This window comes from Heloderma suspectum, chromosome 6 (genome assembly GCF_057233095.1).
Source record: "Heloderma suspectum isolate Gila_16-S chromosome 6, 16-S_ref, whole genome shotgun sequence".
NCBI lineage: Eukaryota > Metazoa > Chordata > Lepidosauria > Squamata > Helodermatidae > Heloderma > Heloderma suspectum.
Genome location: NC_139463.1, coordinates 113,746,354 through 113,749,887, shown reverse-complemented (window position 1 = coordinate 113,749,887; position 3,534 = coordinate 113,746,354).

Below are 3,534 nucleotides of genomic sequence, written 5' to 3'. Positions count from 1 at the left end.
TACAAGGTATAAATACCCAAAAGGGTGTTACAATGATGGGATTGTTATGATATGACAGGGTGTACATCTAGCCTGTGAAGAAATGCCCTGCATAAAAATAACTGTTGTTGCTAAGTAATATTTATGTTGTGTGGCCTCTTTGATGCTACAATGTATCTGAGTAAGACTGAGGCTTTGTTTTGTTAATGCCAAAGGCCCATGTAGCAGTTGCCGAATGAAGTTTAGGGATGGCTAGAACGCTTACCTGCTGTTCCAGGGGCAGGGGTCCACAGGGGGGGAGGTGATCCGTTCCTCCCCCTCAGAATCTTCTTCGGCCGGCTCCACTCCGCAGCGATTCTGCGGAGCCGCCAGTCAGCTCCGAACCCCCAGCGATACGGCCGCCATGGCCACATTGCTGGGGTAGGCAGGGTGAGTCTCCGGACACAAATGCCACCAGGGATGCCATTTGCAGCTGTAAAGGCCTTAGTTTAAGGTAAATGCAGCCGTAAATGTCTGCGTTTGCCTTAAACTAAGGCCTTTACGGCCACAAATGGTGTCCTGAATGCCATTTGCGTCCGTGGTTTTCATTAACGTGATAGGGTATGCAAATATTTGCTCAAGGAGACTCACCTTACCTGCCCCAGAGATATGGCCATGGTGGCCATATTGCTGGGGCTTTGAAGCCAGTGGCAGGGAGGATCCGCAGGCGAGGACTTCACCATTCAGGAGAAGGTAGGGGATCCGATCCTCCATGGACATCGTGGGGCCGGATTCAATAGAATCTGGCCTCATTGGGGTCCATGGAGGATTTCTCCAACATCCATAGTGAAGTTCTGAAGCGGGAATGAGAGAAAGAATTGCTCTGACTGTTAAATGGGGCCTGAATCAGGTAAATTTGATTCTGATGGGCTGGGGATTCTAGCTAGGTGGAAAAGAGTGGTTGGGAACTGACACTTAAGATATGTCTGTTGAGGTAAGATATGGCTGTTCAAAACACCTCTGAGTGTTTTGAATGTTGCCACTGGTGGGAAAAGTAGAAATGCATTGTAAGCAGATAAAGAGGATGTGTTGGGATGTTGTAAAGCTGAAATGTTGTAAGAAGATAAGAAAACTGTTCTGGAATGTTTTGTTCTCTGTATGTGCGTGATTCAACTGTAGCAGCCCATACTAGCATGTTAGTATCTGATTGGCTGAGCACTGTGGCACAGAAAGAAATGGCAAACTATCTAAAGTTTCTGCTGACCTGAGGGTGTGGACCTCCCGTGTGTGCGATTCACCCATGCTAGCATGCTTGGCTTAATAAAGGCTTTTAGTGTCAGTATGCTCTGTTGAGAATCTGCTCGTATGGACCTCCCGTGTGTGCAATCCACCCATACTAGCATGCTTGGCTTAATAAAGGCTTTTAGTGTTAGAAAACCCCCAACCCGCTGTGTTCCTTGGTAAGGTCTGAAAACTTTCCTCCACAGAAGTCATTAGAGGCTTGTAACAGCAACAGTGCCTCTTGAGTCCTTAAGAATGGTCACTAAGCAGTCTTTTGAAAACCCCAAGTAAATATTAGTAATCCTTATGTACGAAGTACCCATTTAATAAATTATCTTGTTTAATAGTTCATCTTGTCTCTAGATGGCCATCTCACACCTACGCCTCTTAAACCAGGTTACTAGGAGGTTTTAAAGTATTCTAAGAGAATTGGTGGCAGTGGAATGGGACGCTAGGTTATACTGGGAGAGAGTTCCTTAGGCCCTGAAAAATAAGCATTTGCTATAAATTCGAAACCCCATAAGTGGGATTGCCCAGTCAAGGAGTAGTTTCCCCATAGGTGGTGGCAGTACTGAGAAGAGAAAATCCCCTATAAAGGCCAAGTAGGATTTTTATGTTTTAATTTTTTTTAATTTTAGGTGGGGGTTTTGTTGTTGTTTTTGCTTCTGGACAGGTAGAAAGGAAATGACATTTTCTCCAATTCTACATTTATCCCTGAGGAGAGCATCATATGAGGGTAGCCCCAAACAATTAAATAGTTTTGTCACAACAGCAGAAAGCTGATTATAAGCAGAGCCACTGATTAGTTCTTTGAGAATGCCAATAAATCTGTAGAATCAGGTAATCCAGTAGACATTGTTTACTTGAACTTCCAAAAAGCTTTTGTCAGGGTCTATTGCTATAGACTCCTGAGCAAACACAGAATTCACAGATGATCTCTCCAAATTGGGCAAATGGACATTAAAATGATATATGTGGTTCAAGGTGTATAAGATGATGTATGCACATTGGAGTAAAATAATAATAATAATAATAATAATGTTCACATGTAAGCCAATGGCATCTGAGCTGTCAATAACTGAGTTCTTGGAGCTGTGGTGGATAGCTCGCTGAAAATGTTGACCGTGTGTGTGGCTGCTGTGGAAAAGGCAAAATCCATGTTGGCAGAGGGAAATCAAGGGGGGACACAATAGAAGTGTGTAAAACACAGTATGCACAGTATGGAGAACATGGATGGGGAGAAGTTTTTTTCCTTCTCTCAATATACTAGAACTCAGGGCCATCCACTGACTCCAAATGGTGGGAGTTTCAGGGGAGCTAAAAGGAAATACGTCTTCACACAGTATATGACACTTGTGAGAATGTATCTAGAGGGGTCCCATCTAGACTGAGAGAGACAGGATGTGGAGAAGATGCTCTTGAATATGTCTGGTGTACATGGCTAGGCATTATAGGAGATGTAGATTCTAGGATAGGCACTTCACCGTGGAACTCCTGTCATGATATTAAGCTCTCCAGCCAATTTCTATCCTGAGCTCCTACACATACACTCAGCCAGTACCAACATTCTCTCTCTCCCTTCCTCCCACCAACCATCCTCCAATTTTTCTCCCACTACACTCAAGCCCAAGTAAATGCAACATTAATTGTCCAAATGAAAGGGGCACAGGAGTGTGCCCTTATTTAGGGTGAGTCACAAAAGGGGGGGGGGGTTCCACCAATATAAGCATCAAAATCCTATTGCTTATTGAAATAGCACCTGTTGCACTAGTGACTTGGCATTCATGATCTACCTGATAATTGGTGTAGAGAGGGTTAGCTGTAAGCAAACACAATTTGTGACTTTGCACAACATCATCACTGATCATGGGACACATCATTGCATATGAGCTTTAATTATAGTCCATGAAGACTTATGAGGTTTAGAGTTGGAATAGCTGAAATGTATTTATTAATATGGATTCCAAGGGTTTCCAGGGGAGGGGAGACATAGGTGGAGGGAGAAATAGTATATTTATTTAGAACTGGAATCAATCAACTAATTAAGCAACTAACCCAATATATAGCATTGACTGAATAATTTAACCAAGCCTCAAGACTCTAAGACAACTTTATTAGAGGAAAAGATGTCATGGGGGGGGGGGGAGGCATATCTAAATATTTTCCACATAATTCTAGGTAAAGATCATGAATTCAGAATATCATAAGACAAACTTGAAATATTTGATCTGCAAACCTAAATGAAAGAAAAGCCCATTGCAATCGTTAGTTTACTTTTTTTTAATAAATATGGTA